Raw genomic sequence first — 23,138 nt, forward strand, 5'->3', positions numbered from 1 at the left:
ATGTCCCACATATGCGTGCAAGCATGCAAACGTGCATTCATTGTGTTGTACAGGTATCGGATGTCATTTTGTGGGATGGAGTTCCTTGCCTGTTGCAACTGATCCGTCAATACAGGGATGGTTATGCTGTTTGTGGATGATGCTGGAGTTGTCGCCCGAAGATGTCCCACATGTGCATGCAAGCATGCAAACGTGCATTCATTGCGTTGTACAGGTATCGGATGTCATTTTGTGGGATGGAGTTTCATGCCTGTTGCAACTGATCTGTTGATACAGGGATGGTTATGCTGTTTGTGGATGATGCTGGAGTTGTCACCTGATGATGTCCTACACGTGCATGCAAGCATGCAAACGTGCATTCATTGCGTTGTACAGGTATCGGATGTCATTTTGTGGGATGGAGTTCCATGCCTGTTGCAATTGATCCGTTGATACAGGGATGGTTATGCTGTTTGTGGATGATGCTGGATTGTCGCCCAATGATGTCCCACATATGCGTGCAAGCATGCAAACGTGCATTCATTGTGTTGTACAGGTATCGGATGTCATTTTGTGGGATGGAGTTCCTTGCCTGTTGCAACTGATCCGTCAATACAGGGATGGTTATGCTGTTTGTGGATGATGCTGGAGTTGTCGCCCGAAGATGTCCCACATGTGCATGCAAGCATGCAAACGTGCATTCATTGCGTTGTACAGGTATCGGATGTCATTTTGTGGGATGGAGTTTCATGCCTGTTGCAACTGATCTGTTGATACAGGGATGGTTATGCTGTTTGTGGATGATGCTGGAGTTGTCACCTGATGATGTCCTACACGTGCATGCAAGCATGCAAACGTGCATTCATTGCGTTGTACAGGTATCGGATGTCATTTTGTGGGATGGAGTTCCATGCCTGTTGCAATTGATCCGTTGATACAGGGATGGTTATGCTGTTTGTGGATGATGCTGGATTGTCGCCCAATGATGTCCCACATGTGCATGCAAGCATGCAAACGTGCATTCATTGCGTTGTACAGGTATCGGATGTCATTTTGTGGGATGGAGTTTCATGCCTGTTGCAATTTATCCGTTGATACACGGATGGTTATGCTGTTTGTGGATGATGCTGGAGTTGTCGCCCGATGATGTCCCACATGTGCATGCAAGCATGCAAACGTGCATTCATTGCGTTGTACAGGTATCGGATGTCATTTTGTGGGATGGAGTTCCATGCCTGTTGCAATTGATCCGTTGATACAGGGATGGTTATGCTGTTTGTGGATGATGCTGGATTGTCGCCTAATGATGTCCCACATGTGCATGCAAGCATGCAAACGTGCATTCATTGCGTTGTACAGGTATCGGATGTCATTTTGTGGGATGGAGTTTCATGCCTGTTGCAATTTATCCGTTGATACAGGGATGGTTATGCTGTTTGTGGATGATGCTGGATTGTCGCCCAATGATGTCCCACATGTGCATGCAAGCATGCAAACGTGCATTCATTGCGTTGTACAGGTATCGGATGTCATTTTGTGGGATGGAGTTTCATGCCTGTTGCAATTTATCCGTTGATACACGGATGGTTATGCTGTTTGTGGATGATGCTGGAGTTGTCGCCCGATGATGTCCCACATGTGCATGCAAGCATGCAAACGTGCATTCATTGCGTTGTACAGGTATCGGATGTCATTTTGTGGGATGGAGTTCCATGCCTGTTGCAATTGATCCGTTGATACAGGGATGGTTATGCTGTTTGTGGATGATGCTGGATTGTCGCCCAATGATGTCCCACATATGCGTGCAAGCATGCAAACGTGCATTCATTGTGTTGTACAGGTATCGGATGTCATTTTGTGGGATGGAGTTCCTTGCCTGTTGCAACTGATCCGTCAATACAGGGATGGTTATGCTGTTTGTGGATGATGCTGGAGTTGTCGCCCGAAGATGTCCCACATGTGCATGCAAGCATGCAAACGTGCATTCATTGCGTTGTACAGGTATCGGATGTCATTTTGTGGGATGGAGTTTCATGCCTGTTGCAATTTATCCGTTGATACAGGGATGGTTATGCTGTTTGTGGATGATGCTGGATTGTCGCCCAATGATGTCCCACATGTGCATGCAAGCATGCAAACGTGCATTCATTGCGTTGTACAGGTATCGGATGTCATTTTGTGGGATGGAGTTTCATGCCTGTTGCAATTTATCCGTTGATACACGGATGGTTATGCTGTTTGTGGATGATGCTGGAGTTGTCGCCCGATGATGTCCCACATGTGCATGCAAGCATGCAAACGTGCATTCATTGCGTTGTACAGGTATCGGATGTCATTTTGTGGGATGGAGTTCCATGCCTGTTGCAATTGATCCGTTGATACAGGGATGGTTATGCTGTTTGTGGATGATGCTGGATTGTCGCCCAATGATGTCCCACATATGCGTGCAAGCATGCAAACGTGCATTCATTGTGTTGTACAGGTATCGGATGTCATTTTGTGGGATGGAGTTCCTTGCCTGTTGCAACTGATCCGTCAATACAGGGATGGTTATGCTGTTTGTGGATGATGCTGGAGTTGTCGCCCGAAGATGTCCCACATGTGCATGCAAGCATGCAAACGTGCATTCATTGCGTTGTACAGGTATCGGATGTCATTTTGTGGGATGGAGTTTCATGCCTGTTGCAACTGATCTGTTGATACAGGGATGGTTATGCTGTTTGTGGATGATGCTGGAGTTGTCACCTGATGATGTCCTACACATGCATGCAAGCATGCAAACGTGCATTCATTGCGTTGTACAGGTATCGGATGTCATTTTGTGGGATGGAGTTCCATGCCTGTTGCAATTGATCCGTTGATACAGGGATGGTTATGCTGTTTGTGGATGATGCTGGATTGTCGCCCAATGATGTCCCACATGTGCATGCAAGCATGCAAACGTGCATTCATTGCGTTGTACAGGTATCGGATGTCATTTTGTGGGATGGAGTTTCATGCCTGTTGCAATTTATCCGTTGATACACGGATGGTTATGCTGTTTGTGGATGATGCTGGAGTTGTCGCCCGATGATGTCCCACATGTGCATGCAAGCATGCAAACGTGCATTCATTGCGTTGTACAGGTATCGGATGTCATTTTGTGGGATGGAGTTCCATGCCTGTTGCAATTGATCCGTTGATACAGGGATGGTTATGCTGTTTGTGGATGATGCTGGATTGTCGCCCAATGATGTCCCACATGTGCATGCAAGCATGCAAACGTGCATTCATTGCGTTGTACAGGTATTGGATGTCATTTTGTGGGATGGAGTTTCATGCCTGTTGCAATTTATCCGTTGATACAGGGATGGTTATGCTGTTTGTGGATGATGCTGGATTGTCGCCCAATGATGTCCCACATGTGCATGCAAGCATGCAAACGTGCATTCATTGCGTTGTACAGGTATCGGATGTCATTTTGTGGGATGGAGTTTCATGCCTGTTGCAATTTATCCGTTGATACAGGGATGGTTATGCTGTTTGTGGATGATGCTGGAGTTGTCGCCCGATGATGTCCCACATGTGCTTAATTGGAGACAAATCTGGTGACTGATCTTGCTGGGATACAGAAGCGGTATATAGAGAATATTATCCTGTTGGAAAACATCCCCTGGAATGCTCTTCCTGAATGGTAGCACAACAGGTCGAATACCAGACTGAAGTAGAAATTTGCAGTCAGAGTACGTGGGATTAGCACGCGAGTACTCCTCCTATCACACCATATCGCACCCCAGACCATTTCTCAAGGTGTAGATATAGTGTATCTAGTATGCAGAGAGGTTTTTTGGGTGCCCTCAATTGGCCTCCTTCTAACCAACACACGGCCATCATTGGTGCCAAGACAGAACCAGTTTTCATCAGAAAACGCAACAGACCTTCACCCTGCGCTACAGAGAGCTCTCCCTTGGCACGGCGGTGGTTTGGGTCAATGGAATACACTTTACAGGGCGTCTGGCTCAGAGCTGTCCTTGAAGTAACCGAGTTTTAACAGTTTTTGTCACTGTGATGCCAACTGCTGCTCAAATTCCTGCTGCGGATGCAGTACTATGCGCCTGAGTCATATATCGAACACGGTGGTCTTCCCTCTCGGTAGTGCCACATGGTCGTCTAAAGCCCGGTCTTCTTGAGACCACACATTCTCGTGACCACCGCTGCCACCAGTCATGTATAGTGGTTACATTCCTGCCAAGTCTCTCTGCAGTACTGCAGAAGGAACATCCAGCTTCTCGTAGCCAGTGACACGACCTCGTTCAAATTCAGTGATGTAGTGATAATGGCGTCTTTGTCACTTTAAGGGCATTCCTGATTAACACCAACTCACCACGTCCAGTATCAAAGGTAATTACCGCTTTTGACTGTTACATCGTGTATTTAAAGCAAACTTGATCTACATCCTCTTGTGATGCTAGTAGCCGCACACTTGTGCGACTGGCGCTAAACTGGAATTGACACCATGTTTCAGATGTAAAAACAATCACACCAACTTTCTTTTTATGTCGCACAACTCCTTCTTGGTGTTGCGATTTCTTCCCGCCATTGCATATACGTAGTCTTTAAGGTAGCCAGGTAAGAGGAGGCTACTGATGCTGTCACGTAGTGACATACGCGTTGTTTAGCAAGAATGTACACATTGGTAGATGCACCACCATGAAGGTGGAGACCTGAGGCAGTTGTTGATCTTTGCCAGTTCAGTAGACTATGGAGCTTAGCCCCCACCCGGGATCAAGAAGCACACATACCGAAGAGGTAGACGTAGTGCTCCCAGCACTCCTTACCGCGTTCAGTTAAAAGTGAGCCTTTGCTCGGATCGCTTAAAAATGATGAGTGTGGTCTCTAAAAGGTATCGCTTGAGACTTTGCAGGGCACTTCGTCGATCCTAAATAACTGTTACAATGTCTTTGGTCCACCATGGCACTGGCCAGAAACAGAGTGGTCCCATAGAAAGAGGGATAGCAGTTCCAACAGCGTGGATGATTGCGTTGGAAACGTCTCCCATTACGTTGTCGATGGCGTCTGACAGACAGGGGATGGCGGTGATGGCAGAGGTATACAACTGCATGTCAGCTCTTCGAAGAGCCCATCGTAGTAAATGGTCTGCTGGATGGTGACAAGGAAATGGTAGGGTCACCAGAAAGAGGACACTGTCACAAATATTGTCGTGCAGTGGCCATTGTACGAGTAATAAAGCCACGAGACTGGGGGAAAAGATCACATGGCTGATAACCGAAAAGGTGCCAGGGCGGCACAAAAGTCTGTAGCATCGATGTAACTGAGGAGACACAGATCAAGATCAGAAACAAGCTGGGCAGTCAGAAGACCCATACCACATGAAATGGTACATACCCACAGGGCTTAGCGCACAATGAAATTCCCAAGTAAGGAAGATGGGGGTGGAGAAGATGTTTGGATTAAAGTGGTTACCTCAAGATAAGTAAATGCACTGCCTGGAAGTAAATAAATATTAAAAATGGTTATTGGCGGGGTCGTTTGCACTCGCACTGCTATTGCTTCCAAGTATGTCCGCTCAGTGACGACAACTGTGCTAAAATGCACACATCCCTCCAGACACTCCCTTGGAGTCAGCATGATTCTGAAGGAATGCACGGTAACCTCAAAGAGTTGGAAAATGGTTATCAGTGACGTGAGTTTCTTGGAGAGCAACACAGATCCCAGAACAATAGGCAAAGTAGTAGTTGCAGCTCGTAGTGATAAACTATGCTCTAGAAGCGAATGCCCCTCAAAAGCAAGGATGAATGCGCCAGCGTCAACCTTGTTGTCTGGTTGGTCGCGATGTACACAATGTGTGAAGAGGACCCGTCCTCTCTGTGTGTTCGCGTGGTTCTTCATCCATCTGCAACCTTAGGCCTCGGTCAAAAATTAATTGCTGAACCATGTGGAAGATCTTATAGGGTGTTACAGTTACAAGTACATCAACAAGTTGTGTATGAGAGAGTAGCACCTGGACTGGGTAGGATTTGCTGTCTTAATTAAGATGGAACCAATTCTTCATTTACTAAGGGAAGAGAGTTCGCCAAAGTTTCTTTGTAGAGACTACAAAGAACTTTGACTTAGAAGAGAGAAAGGATCCTCTATCTTTTCGGGCACAAATCAGAAATTGAGGGGATAAGTGTCTGGAAGTCTCATGCTGTTGTTTTCTTCCTATGGTGCGACCAATGGAGGGAAGTTCCTTGGGTCGTAACGATCTGCACTGAATTGTGATCCTTCTGAAGAGCTTGATGTCGTTTCATGGTGCCAGATATCCGCCACGGTACCCCTGCTCCGAACGAGGCTTCTCCCGAGAGGGGACACGCAGCCAGAGTGAAGGCCACCTGGCGTCTTGGCCAGTGCCCTGAGTTTCGGGCGCCCCCAAAGAGGCAGGTACCAACTCCCCGGCACACGTGGGGCGGTGACATCTCGGACAACAATAATGTGATCCCTGAGTGGTCAGAGGGCTACAAACGGACGGGTATCTGACGTCCACCTACATGGACTGGCTACCGTGCTAGTTATTGGGCGACATTCCCCGCATCGTACGCAAATTCTGTAAACAAATTTTGAAATGGTGGAAGTCAAACCCACACGTGGCACAGAACATAATTAACCGAAATATGGTTTCATAAAATAAAGGCAACGAAGTAGGAAAATCCATACTCGACGTCCTATCAACAGGGAATCTGTCCTGGAGAATAAATCTGAGAAAACATATAGTCAGAGTGTTAAATTGCAACAACGGAAAGGGGAGAAATTCTACAGTGGTCCCTTGCCCTCCAGGCACGTAACCACAAAACAATTTTGAGTCCCATGAAGAGGAGGGGTGGGGGTGTGGATGCTGCATATGTTTTGTGTTGAACCCTTGTTACAAAGTTTGATTCTCGCTGCGCTGACAGTTGGGCTGCACTATTTTCTTCCTGTATAACTCCCTGCCCGTCTCAATAAAGTTCATTTCTGTTGCCTATAATCTTCTCTCTCTTATGTTAAAATCGATACGCTTTTTTACAGTTATGTTGAGATAGCTATATATTATTGTAAAATTTCGTGGTCTCCCTCCATACTTCTTCTTTTTTATAATTTCTGCAAAGTGAAACATTAATGTAAGTAAATCTTTCTACATTACTTACAGAGTCATTTTCTTCTCGGAATCCTAAGGCGCATCCTAGGAAGGTGAACGAATTTACTCTATTTGCTTATGTCCAACCAATACTAGGGATGTGTCCTGGGGCCCATCAGCGGCTTTGTGATTATTGCACATTATCAGTAATTATTACTTGGTCATGAGCTCATAAAGCAGCCATATATGCAACGATACGTACATTGTGAATGTAGTTCTTATCCTTCTCTGCCAGATTCTGTGACACAAATAAAAACTAAAACGTAAAGGAAGTGTAGTGTCACCGCCAGACACTACACTTGCTAGGTGGTAGCCTTTAAATCGCCCGCGGTCCATTAGTATACGCCGGACCCGCGTGTCGCCACTGTCAGTGATTGCAGACCGAGCGCCACCACACGGCAGGTCTAAAGAGACTTACTAGCACTCGCCCCAGTTGTACAGCCGACTTAGCCAGAGATGGATCACTGACAACTACGGTCTCATTTGCCGAGACGATAGTTAGCATAGCCTTCAGCTACGTCATTTGCTACGACCTAGCAAGGCGCCATAGCATTTGATATTGAGATTATAACATGTACCGTCAAGAGCGATGTACACCAATTGTGGATTAAAGTTAAGTATTATATCAACTACGTACTTTATTTGCTACTATTAATTCCCTTAACTGTTCCAGACCTCGCGCCAGTCAGCGTGTAATTAAACGCGTGCATTTCGGCCTCCTCTAGCAACACAGTGTTGGCTCTTCTGCCAACACTTCAGGAAGCACTGCACTTTTCCGTAAATTTAACTCTGTTTTCTGTTAAAATCTCCATTTCCTGCATCGCCAGTTTTTAATCTCTGTACATGAATTTCTTGTATTGTATTCCAGGTAAATTCCATTAATTCAGACATACTTGATTACTTATTATTAACTACATGCGATTGTATATTTCACAAATTGGAGCTGAGTTAATTCCTGACATTCTCGATATCTTCTTCATTAACTGGCTATGTGAAAATGCGCAATTGTACCTGCATGCCAGCGAATAAAATTTCATTCATGCAACATCACTGTTTCAAGCCGTTCATTTCCATTTTTGTATAACGTGTCTTCACAATAAAGGAAAAGTATTTATTTAATGTTCGAAGCCGAAAAACACTGGCATATATGAAAGCCCACCCATTAGAATTATTCAAAAGATCGTTCATAAATTGAAGTAGTTAGTAAGACGAACAACAAATTTCGACTGAAAACTTAAATTGTAAGACGAAAAACTCCATCACTACTCCCTGTCAGAATTTCAGATCGATACTCGACTGTGCTTTCGTAAAGTTTATTCATTAATACAAAGTCCATGGCGCTGTTAACACGCAGTCTCGATTCGTTACACAAGGTGCAAGTCGTAAAGAAATTAACTCACTGCCGTTGAAATACTATCATTGCTGTAGGAATACGCTTCTGAAATTTTATAATTTTATTATTAATAAAAACATTGTCTTTTGTGGACAATGTTCAGTCATTTATGCCGACTGTAGCCCTAAAGCAAAACTTCGACAGTTAAGACGAATTGCGAAGACATTCACATCATACTGAATATTTAAATTTACAATGAATGTACCAATCGCCGGCCGATGTGGCCGAGCGGTTCCAGGCGCTTCAGTCTGGAACCGCGCGACCGCTACGGTCGCAGGTTCGAATCCTGCCTCGGGCATGGATGTGTGTGATATCCTTACGTTATTTAGGTTTACCTAGTTCTAAGTTCTAGGGGACTGATGACCTCAGATGTTAAATCCCATAGTGCTGAGCCATTTGAACCATTTTTTACCAATCAATTAGCAACGTGAATGGGGCATCATTACGTACACTAGCAAAGTGCGATCAGACATCGAGATCTGCACATTAGTTTCACATAGCCGGCCGGAGTGGCCGAGCGGTTCTAGGCGCTGCAGTCTGGAGCCGAGCGACCGCTGCGGTCGCAGGTTCGAATCCTGCCTCGGGCATGGATGTGTGTGATGTCCTTAGGTTAGTTAGGTTTAATTAGTTCTAAGTTCTAGGCGACTGATGACCTCAGAAGTTAAGTCGCATAGTGCTCAGAGCCATTTGAACCATTTGAAGCTTCACTTATTTACAATTTTGCCTGCTGTGGACGATACGTGGTAGTCTTGCTTGTTGAGGCTAAACGCCTCCGGCACTGCATTGATATTTATTTCCTCTCTCCTATTATTCCGAACTTTGGACTGACATTGCACGAGCTATCAGTATTTGTTTACATTCATGAGTGACATGTAATTAGATAGACTCATAAACACACATACAGCTGTGATATATTATCGCTTGTCCTCGTGCTAATTCATTTTACGTTTCGAATCGCGGAAAAGCAGAGAGTTTCGTTCATTATCCACAAAAATAGAGATTTGTGAATGCGCAATGAATGGAAGCTTGAGCATACTGTTGTACGTTTGAGAACAGTATCATTGTAAAAAGACAAAGTGCGGACACAACACATTGGAAATAAGCGGAAATTTATTATTCAGAGATTTTATTTCATTTTGACATGTATTGTCTTCTGTAGGAATAGGGAACATTTTCTTAAACAATCTCTGTCAACACTTTAACACTGAAAATTAAACTGGGCGAGTATTGCTCAAAACTGTTAGCTATTCATTTAAAATTTATTGGCAGTGATGTAGACGGTAACATTCACAACTGGCAAGTTTTCAGCCAATCCGAAGTGTAAGGAACTGTGCACGGAAATAGGTTTGCCCGTCTCTTGCGCAGTTTCTCTCATTTATAGTCGATTTTTATCCATGGGCCGTACATCATATGAATGCCGACTACACGACGAAGAACGACCATCGCAGTTGTTTTCATTCTCAGAACAACCGACAGTTCTCAGGAGCAACTAGTAACAATCGGTTTCTGAGCTGTGCAGTAAAGGTTTTCTTCTGAAAGAATTCTAAAATGTTAACTCTTCCTTGAGCCCAATTCCACCAAAGTAAATCAAGTGAATTTTTATATTACTCCCTCAGCACTCCGTATTACTGGTTGTATAATGGAGAATGAGATTTTCACTCTGGTAGAGCACTTGCCCGCGAAAGGCAAAGGTCCCGAGTTCGAGTTTCGGTCCGTCACACAGTTTTATCTGCCAGGAAGTTTCATGTATGTATAATGTTTGACGCATTGGATCTCAGCTACCACATTTCACAGACCTACAGGGCGACAATTATTGAACTGTATGAAATAAAATCATCGTAACAACTGAACGTTCAAACTGAACTGTTGGTGGAGGGGCGTGATGAGAATTAGTATACGCATACATGGTCTGGTTTAGCGACGAAGCCTACTTTCATTTGGATGGGTTCGTCAATAAGCAAAACTGGCGAATTTGGGGGACTGAGAATCCGCATTTCGCGATCAAGAAATCTCTTCACCCTCTACGGGTGACTGTGTGGTGTGCAGTGTACAGTCACCGAATAAAATGTAAATGTCGTGTGACTAGGGCCTCCCGTCGGGTAGACCGTTCGCCGGTTGCAAGTCTTTCGATTTGACGCCACGTTGGCGACTTGCGCGTCAATGGGGATGAAATGATGATGATTAGGACAACACAACACCCAGTCCCTGAGCGGAGAATACCTCCGACCCAGCCGGAAATCGAACCCGAGTCCTTAGGATTGACATTTTGTCGCGCTGACCACTCAGCTACCGGGGGCGGACAGTCACGGAATAATCGATGCGATTTTCCTTGATGGCACGGTGACTACCGAACGGTACGTGAAGGTTTTGGAAGATAACTTCATCTCCATTATCCAAAGTGACCCTCATTTCGACAAGATGTGGCTCATGCAAGACGGAGCTCGACCCCTTCGAAGCAGGAAAGTGTTAGATGCCCTGGAGGAGAACTTTGGGGACCGCATTCAGACTCTTGGGTACCCAGAGGCCACTGGCATAGGCCTGGATTGGCCGCCGTATTCTCCGGCTCTGAACTCGTGCGACCCCTTTTTTGTGGGGCTATAATAAAGACAACGTGTACAACAGTAAACTCAAAACCATTGCTGAGCTGAAAACAGCCATTCAGAAGGTCATCGACAACATCGATATCCCGACACTTCGGTGAGTCATGCAGAATTTCGCTATTCGTCTGCGCGCCACATCGTCGCCAATGATAGCAGGCATATCGAACATGTCATAACCTAAATCCGAATATCCGAAGTAACATTTACATGTTGAATGCACGCCGTAGTTTGTAACTAATTTACGTTTTTTTCGTATAGTTCAACAATTGTAACCGTGTATAAACAACGGACAGCCAGTTTAGGCCAAACCTATATTTCCAATAATATTTTGTTTCATTCTGGAAAAAGAATCACCATCACAGTAAATTCGGAAAGTGAAGTAGAGGAATAGGATGAAAGAAAAGAACAACAGAAAAGCAAAACTAAATCAACTAAAACCCCACTGGTCAAAATATATAACTGAGTTTTGTAGCCTTAGACTGTTTAAATTCTGGACTCACAGACAGTATCCTAACACTCGAAACGCGACAATAATGATTCCTCTATCGAAACTTGGCAAGAATCATACAAGTCAAAATAGTTGCTGAGTGTCGTCTATATCAACCGCAAGGGGAAAGTCTAGCGGAATATAAACAGCCGCCGTGTACGCGCTTCCCAAGTGCCAGAAACGGCTTGTGCTAAAATAAGATCAGGTCGAGGTGCAGAGGACTGGCTTGCTGGAGCCTTACATTTGCGTTCCCAACGTAAGGCGTGTTCTGTTTGCGTTAATTCGGGTAAACATTCTTTCAAGAAGTTTCGCACTGAATCAAATATTACTGTTTCCTACTTTTTAAATGCGGTAACCGGTAATGTGGTTTTCTGTAATTTACTATATTGTTGACAGGTTGCAGTCAACATTCTTGGGCACTTCACTATATGAAACGAAGTTTGTATTACATTAGTAAACTAAAATAAAGTAACATTTATTTTTACTCACGTGTCACGTTGTCTCTTTAGCAACCTTACGTGGCAAACAACGAGACAATTAGCTAACAGAAGATGCCACGAGCTTGTGAATTCGATCCTTCCATCGGGGCACATGCGAGTGGAATGCAAGGAAAGCAAATAACGCTGTAGCAGTCATCCTCCGACAACAGCTTGTAGCGTATTAGTATACATTTAGTCGTCTAAATACCATAAATGTTCACTATTTTGATACTAAATAGTGCGGTGAATGACACGCGTACACACTCATTTCTCACCAGGATAAGGATAATTACATGTGTCCTGCAATACGGTCTTTCAATACTGACGTCGACGTATACGTATCGAACTTGATACACAGCTGAAGGCGGGGGAAGTGAGTTCAAATCCAAGACCAGACCTTAACGTGTTCTGTTATTTGTCCCCACCTCAGTGACAGAATGGTACGGCAATTCCCTTTGTAAGGCAATGGCGAAATTTTTTGTCTAGAACACGAGTTAATAAAACAGAATATCAGAAGTCAACTGCGCTCCAGCTATGTATGGCGTGAAACACGGGCATCAGCATACCTTACCAATAATACATTCACAGCATTGACAACGCACAGCACTTTTTCAGCTCTGACTATCACTTTTTCAGCTCCGACTATGTCTGAGCTCGGTGTTTACTGCGAATTTTGTGAAGCACCACCCAAACATTGATCTAAGTTTCTGTGCAAGTCTGCATTGCTCTAACAGCAACATTGCCGCACGCAGTTAACTACAGAAACAGGCTCCTTCCCGCAGCTACGTTACTTACCTCAGGACAGACAACTGCAGGGAGCCAATAAAAAATTGGAGCTGTCAGAGCCCAGTGTTTGTTTGTTCCTAATCACATATAGCAGACGTCGGTCGGTAAATGAAACTTCACGACACTACTTTTGTAGGTTAAAAACAGCTCCTCATATCTCTGCCCACCTCGTACGATCGAATACTTCAAAAGACCGTTACCTTCGTCACGACAGACGCGCTAGCGCCCTACTCACGTGTATTACGGAATCAAGCGTTATTTCGATCAGGTTGTCAGTCGTGTGTTTACCGCCGCCTCCCCGCGGACGCTGAAAACCGGAGACTGCGGCTCGCCTGCTTTTGTCGGCCGTCACATGGCCAGCTGCGGGCTGTATCGATCACCGCAGACGAAGCAGTGACTGCCGCATCTCTATGACCGTAGTTCGCTGAATGCCCAGCAGGCGGCAGCGCCAGTGAGCCCTCTGCGATTCACCGCCGCCTCTACAGCGAGACTTATTTTCAAACAAAAGATAAGCGCCCACTATTAGCAATCAAAAGCTTTTTAGCATCCATAGACCACAGCGACGTTTGTTCTGATTCTTTTTATTGGTGTCCAGTGTCGCACTATATAGCCAGTATTTTGTTGTGCAACTGTTTTGTAAGGTACAAATAGCGATACTGGCTATCGGCTTTGACCAGTGACAGAAATGTATCAGAGGACGTAAACTACATAGCGACTATATAGGCCGTTGTACACGAACAAGCAATTTGGCAAACTTTACAATGTTTGTCAAATATTAAACCACGTATGGCGCTGTTTGACTCATTGTTAAATCAAATTTAGAGCATTTTTGAGAGAAATTTGGCAAACTGATGGACATTGTTTGCTTTGATTTTTCTCTGCACATATTTAGTAAAAAAAAAAGTTTCATTACAATTTATCTCATTGTATCGTGAGTTTGCACAACTACGCAACTACGATCAAGGATTAAAACAAAATAGCACTGAAAACGGTAGAGGTATGCCACAATTCCCAGCTGTATATTACCAATAGGAAGGAAGACGTCAAGAAGAAAATCGGTGTTCTGCGCACAATGTACAAGCAGGAGTGCAATAAAATTAAAAAACACGAAGCTCTCCGGTTCTTCCTTAGACCACGAATGTATTCCCACGTTCTGAAATTTTATTTAACTGCTATTATGGGACCAAGCAGAAGAGAATAAATTTTCCTGTACTAATATCTTCTTTTTCAATGTGAGTGCGAAGTAACTGCTATTAAAAGTCTGACTGTGCATTCTGAGAAAGTTGATATAATCATCAGGTTCTGGGTTTAATATTTCCTTTAGCAGATTATCTTGGCTAAGGGCGTGCTGAAAAGTATTTTTTATCTGAAAACTCTTAAAGCTTTTTAAGTGGGGTAGGACGTCAAACGAGCTGACTTGGAGCACGAGAGGCACCACAGGACATTTTAATTACAACTGTCTATACCTTAACAAATAAATTCATAAAACTTTCTGAGCATGACCAGGAAGGCCTCAGGATTCACACTCATTGCAGTGGAAGTTCGAAAACATAACAAAATTAATTTTTTTTACACGTGAAATTTCATCATTTTTTCACTTACTATTGGCTGCATTTGTTAGCTGTAGGTACACTTTTCTTCATAAGTAAGAGAGATTCTTCGATGAATTTTGCACGTCATACAAACCACACTTATGGGTGTATGAAACTGTAGAATTTATTTAATTTATGAAAAAATGGATGAGCTGTTACATTTTAAACTTCATGTTTAGAAAAAACTCAAATTTTATAGTTAATTATCTCAATTATTACCACAGTTCTTAATAGATATGGAAAATACTAAAGTTCATACACCTGTAAGTACGGTTCGCATGCTGTGCAAAATTCATCAAAGAATCTCTCTTACTTATGAAGAAAAGTGTATCTATAGCAACAAATGCAGACAATAGTACGCGTAAAAATGATGAAATTACACATGCAAAAAAATTATTTTGTTATGTTTTTGAACTTCCACTGTTGTTAGTGTGAATCCTGAATCCTTCCTGGCCATGCTGACGACTTTTATGAATTTATTTGTAAAAGTATAGACAGTGAAACTTAAATGGCCTGTGGTGGCTCTCCTGCTCCAAGTCGGCCCGGTTGCCGTCCTAACCCCCTTCAGTAAAACAATCCTCGTTAAGATTCAACAACTTTATTCTTCGTGTCTAACTTTTATTACTGAACACAGTCAACTTGGAGATGAACACATTGCTCCCAATTAGAGGACAGATTCTTGATACCATCACCGTAGAATGTTTGACGTCTTGACGGAGCCACAACCTCACATTTGCTTCCACCGTGTCATCTCTATCAAAGTTAAGCGCTAAAAAGTGTTCTTTAAGTTTTGGGAACAGATGAAAATCGAATGAGATCAAGTCGGGACTGTATGGAGGATTATTGATGACAGCGAACCAAAGACGTTGGATTGTCGCACATGTCGCTGGGCTCGTGAGCGTGCTCTGGCATTGACAAGTTGAAGAAGAGATTCCACATTGCGTGGCCGAACTTTTCAAAATCAGAATTCGACTACAGCACTGTTTCTCACGCGCCGACATAGTTACGTTACACACTGCCATGTTACACGCTTCGGAGCCCTTTAGCGGCAGAGGGCTGTAAATACACTACTGGCCATTAAAATTGCTGCACCACGAAGATGACGTGCTACAGACGCGAAATCTAACCGACAGGAAGAAGATGCTGTGATATGCAAACGGTTAGCTTTTCAGATCATTCACACAAGGTTGGCGCCGGTGGCGACACCTACAACGTACTGACATGACGAAAGTCTCCAACCGATTTCTCATACTCAAACAGCAGCTGACCGGCGTTGCCTGGTGAAACGTTGTTGTGATGCCTCGTGTAAGGAGGAGAAATGCGTACCATCACGTTTCCGACTTTGATATAGGTCAGATTGCAGCCCATCGCGATTGCGGTTTATCGTATCGCGACATTGCTGCTCGCGTTCTTCGAGATCCAATGACTGTTAGCAGAATATGGAATCAGTGGGTTCAGGAGGGTAATACGGAACGCCGTGCTGGATCCCAACGGCCTCGTATCACTAGCAGTCCAGATGACAGGCATCTTATCCGCATGGCTGTAACGGATCGTGCAGCCACGTCTCGATCCCTGAGTCAACAGATGGGGACGTTTGCAAGATAACAACCATCTGCACGAACAGTTCGACGACGTTTGCAGCAGCATGGACTATCAGCTCGGAGATCATGGCTACGGTTACCCTTAACGCTGCATCACAGACAGGAGCGCCAACGGTGGTGTACTCAATGACGAACCTGGGTGCACGAATGGCAAAACGTCATTTTTTCGGATGAATCCAGGTTCTGTTTACAGCATCCGTGTTTGGCGACATCGCGGTGAACGCACTTTGGAAGCGTGTATTCGTCATCGCCATACTGGCGTATCATCTGGCGTGATGGTATGGGGTGCCACTGGTTACACGTCTCGGTCACCTCTTGTTCGCATTGACGGTACTTTGAACAGTGGACGTTACGTTTCAGATGTGTTACGACCCTTGGCTCTACCCTTCATTCGATCCCTGCGAAACCCTACATTTCAGCAGGATAATGCACGAATGCATGTTCCAGGTCCTGCACGTGCCTTTCTGGATACAGAAAATGTTCGACTGCTTCCCTGGCCAGCACGTTCTCCAGATCTCCCCCCAATTGAAAACGTCTGGTCAATGGTGGGCGAGCAACTGGCTCGTCACAATACGCCAATCACTACTCTTGATGAATTGTGGTATCGTGTTGAAGCTCTGTGGGCAGCTGTACCTGTACACGCCATCCAAGCTCTCTTTGACTCAATGCCCAGGCGTATCCAGGCCGTTATTACGGCCAGAGGTGGTTGTTCTGGGTACTGATTTCTCAGGATCTATGCACCCAAATTGCGTGAAAATGTAATCACATGTGAGTTCTAGTATAATATATTTATCCAATGAATACCCGTTTATCATCTGCATTTCTTCTTGGTGTAGCAATTTTAATGGCCAGTAGTGTATATTGACATGAAGAATACAATGTATAATGCTAGTAACGTTTGTTTTATTTAAAAATCATGAAGAGTTTACACATAAACAATTCGGAAGCGTTACTTTTCAGAATTCCCTCGTATTTCTTTCTCGATTACAACCATTCCCTGGACCAGTGTCCTGTTTTCCATATTTCTTCATACACAGTCCTGAATGCATGAATGCATGAAATGCTTTGTCTGCATTGGTAGACATTCCCAATTGTGTCAGAATACCTCTTGATGCAGTGTCTTCTAGAAAATTTGAGGTTCAATTGACAAACATTTCTCGTACGTGCACAGGAAAGAGCGAATATGACAAACAAGTTTGTTCGTATTCGGTGGCCTCAGTGCCATATCTTTGGACATTTTTAGAACGTAAATAAAAACCAGTTTGGTCAGAAGTATTTGCTGCAGCGAGGAAAGAAATATTTCGAGTGACAACTAAAATGTTCAGCCATAGATTAATAAAGAAAGCTTTTATTGAAAAAAAAAAAACAAATCGACTATCATTAAAGCCGGACAGTTGTAATAGATATCACGACACACCGTAGAAAAATAAAAAACACATTTATTGTCATGAATTCGAAGCTAGTATCGCAAAAAGTTAAAGCTCAACTGGAAACAGGAATAAGCAGTTATGAATTATGTATGTATCAGGAGTACATCGATTTGGTTATCAGAAGAGGTGTACATTGGGTACTTATTTATCAAAAATAAAAGGGATCAAGTATCATTAACACAAGCTCTCCAGCTGTAGACCAAATATACAGCACGAATGAAAGAATATAATTATCGTAAAGAAAAAAAGACTGATTAGTTGATGAATATTGAAATTCGTGACCAATTTTTTTTTTCTTTCTTACACTGTAGAGAGTACAAAATAACTTTCCTTGAAACCAAAGAAGAATTAACATTTTCTCTCATACACAGTCGAGAGTAAAAAAAAAACATTCCCAATAAATGGCGACTAATAACGCTGTACATAAAATAAACTCAAAATATGCACCAAGAAGTTACATCATAACAACCATCATCATTACATCACTGCCCTAAGCTGAGAGCTAGTATCGAAAATTCTTCTTGACCAAAAATAATTGTATAACGACTGACAGAGGACATTTATTCTAGTTGATAACAATCATATCAGATCGTGATAACTGGCAAGAAATATCTACAATTATTTTAGATTACATAGTGGGAAAAAGGTAGAGAACAAAACAAAAGCACTAATTTGTTCCAAAGTAATACCACACCCTAACACATGTATCACCGTATCACCTCTCTCTCCCTCCCTCTCTCTCTCTCTCTCTCTCTCTCTCTCTCTCTCTTTTTCCTCATGTAAGTCATACACTGAGACAGCAACGCTGTGAGCGGACAGAAAGGTACACTTGTGAATACAAAACCGGATAGCTGCGATTAGGATCGTTTACGTTGGTTTGTAACACAGTTTTTACAATAGGGACCGTACGTATCGTCACAAACATTTTCACTAACCAAAAAATGACACCATGTTTGTCTGTCGTTAATTTCCGAAGGATACTGGGGGGGGGGGGGGGGGGAGGGAGGCATGAAACCGTACATTATAGGACGGCTTATCTACGGTTTTCTTGTAATTTATCGTTATTTACTGAAGAAAGTTGTTTTCTTTTCAGACAAAAATTTGTAGTAAACAGCAGAAGACCTGACCTTTTGCAGAAAGGTGTAGTCTACCTACTCAACAAAGTGAAGTTTCCTTCAGCACACTTCCAGTCAAATCTGTAAATCTGGAACCTAGAAAACTTGTGTGGAATGCAATATCTACATTATATAATGTATCAAACAATCCACCACAACTATAGCCGAAAGGAAAACCACACAGACGTAACATTAAACGTTAAAAGCAAAATGCTACATCAGACCCACCAACTGCAAGAATCTTCCAGCATATTCGCTTCTGATGCAAATGTAATTACATTATAAAGTTGAGTGAAGTGTTAGTGTGTGCGAATCATTAGACTTCACAGAAAATTGTTACTTGTCAAGGGAAGTGGTTATCATAATGAGAACAGACAATAGTAGTATACGATTCCTTGATAAAATTTGTGTTTATATACTCTTGCTTTCAGCGGGTTAAATTGCAGTTATTCACATATTCTGATGTATTACTTCATGAGTATGTCATAATTTACGTCACTGAATCACTGAGATACAGCATTTTTTTTTCATTTATTTCACGATCATTCACGTCTCATGATAATTTACTAATGCTTGGAACCAAAAATGTAATAACTATTTCATTGATTAACTAGAAAAGTAATTGAAAACCAACATTAATCTTGTAGCCGGCTTCCTCGTCACTAGGGGCGCTAGCATCGTTCCCACTGTCAGAAGGTAGCAATTTTCACAGCAGCTAGTGTGTATGTTGTAATACTGAAACCCAGGTAATATGATGGCTTCCGTAAGGTAAAGATCATGCAGTACGTAGACACAGCAATACCGCCTGGCAATACTAGGACTGATACAGAAGCTATCCGAAGAAATACACTCAGTTACTTGAGCAATTTTAAATCTTAGGGCCAATTGTATAAACATCGCTGACTGGAGTTCAAATTTGACATTAGATCAGAAACGTGAACTATGAAATTTCCTGACATTAAAACTGTGTGACGGACCGAGGCTCGAACTCGGGACCTTTGCCTTTCGCGAGCAAGTGCTCTCCCAACTGAGCTACCCAAGCACGACTCACGACCCGTCCCCACAGTTTCAATTCTGCCAGTACCTCGTCTCTTACCTTTCAAACGTCAAAGAAGTCTTCTGCGAAACTTGCAGAACTAACTCTCCTGGAAGAAAGGATATTATGGAGACATGGCTTAGCCACAGCCTGGGGTATGTTTCCAGAATGAGGTTTTCACTCTGCAGCGGAGTGTGCGCTGATATGAAACTTCCTGACACATTAAAACTGTGTGCCGGACCAACACTCGAACTCGGGACCTTTTCCTTTTGCGGGCAAGTGCTCTACCAACTGATCTACCCACGCACGACTCACGACCCGTCCCCACAGCTTCAATTCTGCCAGTACCTCGTCTCCTACCTCCCAAACTTCACAGAAGCTCTTCTGTGAAACTTGCAGAACTAGCTCTCCTGGAAGAAAGGATATTGTGGAGAGATGGCTTGGCCACAGCCTGGGGGATGTTTCCAGAACGAGATTTGCACTCTGCAGTGGAGTGTGCGCTGATATGAAACTTCCTGACAGATTAAAACTGTGTACTGGACCGAGACTCGAACTCGGGACCTTTGCCTTTCGCGGGCAAGTTCAGAACTGAGCTCCATTGTATAACGCTAAACTTGGATCCTCCGAAGCAGGTTCATGCTTGTCATCAAGGCTAAAAACGGCTATCGACACGATTATTGCGCTTTCCACCACAGATATTTATCGTACATAGTGGATACGCGGTATTTACTATCGAACCATGGGAGCAAGTAAGCAGGAAAAGGAAGTATCGCCAAACTTTTTTCAATACGAGAAAGGTTTGGTGCTTGAAACTGTGTAGGACTAATATAAAGATATAATTGGGTGAAAAAAAAGCCGGCCTTGTGACCGAGCGGTTCTAGGCGCTTCAGTCTGGAATCGTGCAACCGCTACGTCGCAGGTTCGAATCGTGCCTCGGGCATGGATGTGTGTGGTGTCCTTAGGTTAGTTAGGTTTAAGTAGTTCTAAGTTCTAGGGGACTGATGTTAAGTCCCATAGTGCTCAGAGCCATTTTGAAAAAAAAAAAAGGAAACAGATAAAGTAACTGTGACCAACACGGTAAAGGCATGGAGAGAAGTTGCTGTTGACTTTAATTCTCTCGGAAGGCCAATACCTTATGGGCAGCTCTGCAAACTTGAGGAGGGGCAGGTTAAAAAAAATATCGTTCGTCGTACTGTTCAAAATAAACGTCCACCTACCTCAGTAGGGTTTTCTGCTCGACGTCCCTTCACTCTGCAAGCCTGGCTACTTACCAGGCTGCGAAAAACGCAGTGTTGAAGAACATGCCGCCCAATATCTGACCTGCAAAGTCCGCCTAAACTCTAGTAGTATTTCACTTCCTGCAATCTGACATATCTCAAGATTTAGGGGAGTGATACGGTGCATTTTTTTCTCACAGTAAATGTTCAAAAAATTTGTAGATAAGACTTTTTATTGCTTCTAGCTCATATGAAAATCGGCTATCATGTCCGCATTTACCTAACTAATGTGTCTATATTCTCTGTTCACAGTTCATACAACCAATTTCAGCCAAGTCCGATCCGATTGATGACGCGATCTCACACTCACAGATCCGCTACTATAAATGAGTTTCACATTCGGTCCTTTTCAGTGGGTTTCTTTGAAAGAAACTGCCCGCCAAATATTCCATAACTGAATACAGAATAAGCCACGTGGAATTTTCATAAAGGCCGAAAGTTCACAGGCGATCAACTTTCCAACAAAACCCTCCCGAAACTTCAAACTTTCATCAAACTGTTCGTAACTACATCAGAGTTAGTCACGACACGTATTAAACGCGAAGAACTCAATATTCCTTCATTTTAAACATAATGAGAATCATCACATTTAACATGTCCATACGCGTCCGAAGCTGGGGAGCGACTCTCCCGATACTGCCTCACTCACAGCATGTCTAACTAGCTGTGCAGGAACTACTTAATTCTTATTGACTGATCAGTCTGACGGACCAATCACAATAATCCTTCAAGATCATTCTCGCGGCAAAATTCGCCTAAGCCAATCACTGTTCAGAAAGTAATTTACATCATCCCAAAATGCAAATTGCATTTTAAACTAATATTCTGGGTGCCTTTTTACAAAAGTAATCACCCCTAGACATACGTTATCAGCAATGTAGGTAAATTACATCTTTCCCACATTTCAATTACGTAATGTTGTACATAATACAATATTGAACTTTTTCGTGTGTCCCACACACACACACACTCACTCATTCTCGTTTATTCACACAACAACATAATAAACAGATACTATTTTTTTCTGAATTTTTGTACTACAAAATGAAGAATAATTAAAGTTTTAAAAATAAAAATCCAAACTAATTGATTTGATATATTGAGACCTCTGTGAATGATTTCAAATGGTAACAAAAGACAAACTGTAATCGCTCCTAACTGAATTTTTCACCCGAGGTTGGTTTGGTGGGTTTTAGGTAATTTTCTGAATATGTACAGCTTTGAAATTTGGAGGAGATCTTCTTCTGAATAACAAAAAAAATAGTATACCAAGTTGGAAAATAATCGGTTAATATTTATTTTTTTATTTAGATTCATATGGGGTATGAATATATGGTCATTCTAACAGGGGAACCTCCCCATCGCATCCCCCTCAGATTTAGTTATAAGTTGGCACAGTGGATAGGCCTTGAAAAACTGAACACAGATCAATTGAGAAAACAGGAAGAAGTTGTGTAGAACTGTGAAAAAATAAACAAAATATACAAACTGAGTAGTTCAATGGAAGATAAGCAACAATAAAAACAATAGGAACGCATGAGTGCCGTGGGCTCGTGGTAACGTGAGCAGCTGCGGAACGAAAGGTCCTAGGTTCAAATTTTCCAACAAGTGCAAATTTGAATTTTTTATTTTCAGTTTATGTGACAAACTCTTATGTTTTCATCACTTTTTTGGGAGTGATTATCACATCCACAAGAAAACCTAAATCGGGCAAGGTAGAAGAATCTTTTTACCCATTCGCCAAGTGTACAAGTTAGGTGGGTCGACAACATATTCCTGTCATGTGACGCACATACCGTCACCAGTGTCGTATAGAATATATCAGATGTGTTTTCCTGTGGAGGAATCGGTTGACCTATGACTTCACGATCAAATGTTTTCTGTTCCCATTGGAGAGGCACGTCCTTTCGCCTACTAATCGTACGGTTTTGCAGTGTGGTCGCAAAACACAGACACTAAACTTATTACAGTGAACAGAGATGCCAATGAACGAACGGACAGATAATAACTATGCAAAAATAAAGAAAGTAAAATTTTCAGTCGAGAGAAGACTTGAACCAAGGATCTTTCGTTCAGCAGCTGCTCACGCTACCACGGGACCACGGCGCTTCTAAGCACACTTCGTCCATGATGGCCCATGGACTACTCAGTTTGTATATTATGCTTATTTTTTCACAGTTCCACACAACTTCTTCCTGTTTTCTCAATTGATC

The 23,138-nt window shown here is 43.0% G+C and overlaps 1 protein-coding gene across 1 annotated transcript in view; it reads right to left on the reverse strand.

The window, feature by feature from the left end:
* The window catches only part of LOC124545878 (solute carrier family 35 member G1), a 585,157-nt gene extending 571,914 nt beyond the window's left edge, over positions 1-13,243 (reverse strand). Inside the window, exon 1 of the mRNA XM_047124838.1 lies at positions 12,884-13,243. The gene's annotated coding sequence lies outside the window, so the exon portion shown is untranslated. The remainder of the gene's footprint in view (positions 1-12,883) is intronic.
* Positions 13,244-23,138: the final 9,895 nt, after the last annotated feature.

This window comes from Schistocerca americana, chromosome 8, assembly GCF_021461395.2.
Source record: "Schistocerca americana isolate TAMUIC-IGC-003095 chromosome 8, iqSchAmer2.1, whole genome shotgun sequence".
Taxonomy (NCBI): domain Eukaryota; kingdom Metazoa; phylum Arthropoda; class Insecta; order Orthoptera; family Acrididae; genus Schistocerca; species Schistocerca americana.